The sequence below is a fragment of the Nanorana parkeri genome, unplaced genomic scaffold (assembly GCF_000935625.1).
Source record: "Nanorana parkeri isolate BGI_ZX_2015 unplaced genomic scaffold, ASM93562v1 scaffold2118, whole genome shotgun sequence".
NCBI classification, from domain to species: domain Eukaryota; kingdom Metazoa; phylum Chordata; class Amphibia; order Anura; family Dicroglossidae; genus Nanorana; species Nanorana parkeri.
This window is the reverse complement of record NW_017308386.1, coordinates 93,370-94,217: the sequence shown is the minus strand read 5'-3', so window position 1 is coordinate 94,217 and position 848 is coordinate 93,370.

The following is an 848-nucleotide window of genomic DNA, read 5'->3' as shown; positions in this document are numbered from 1 at the left end:
ACCGGGCCCCCAGTCTGCCCCACTCTCGTCCACTCTTCCGGCCCTCCACCTAATTCTCTTCTAATTCCTCAGGAACTGCCGGCCCATCCTGGACAGGATAAACAAATGATGTTCCCGTATCTCTACATTTGCATGGATTATGGGAATAAAGAGCCTGGATTACACTGACACTGATATTTGCAACAATTTCCATATAGCTTGATGTTAGGAATTTAAAGGACTGCATTTGGCCCATCGACCAGCTGGATATTTACTTACTGGGACATTGTGAAAAGTATTGTATTCCACTTGTATCATATCCCAGTTATAATGTATCCCAACAGTATTGTATCCCAATAATATCGTATCCCAGTAATATCGTATCCCAGTAATATCGTATCCCAGTAATATTGTATCCCAGTAAAATTGTATCCCAGTAATATCGTATCCCAGTAATATCGTATCACAGTAATATCGTATCCCAGTAATATCGTATCCCAGTAATATCGTATCCCAGTAATATTGTATCCCAGTAATATCGTATCCCAGTAATATTGTATCCCAGTAATATCGTATCCCAGTAATATCATATCCCAGTAATATCGTATCCCAGTAATATCGTATCCCAGTAATATTGTATCCCAGTAATATCGTATCCCAACAGTATTGTATCCCAGTAATATTGTATCCCAGTAATATCGTATCCCAGTAATATCGTATCCCAGTAATATCGTATCCCAGTAATATCGTATCCCAGTAATATCGTATCCCAGTAATATTGTATCCCAGTAATATTGTATCCCAGTAATAGTGTATCCCAGTTATATTGTATCCAGTAATATTGTATCCCAGTAATATCGTATCCCAGT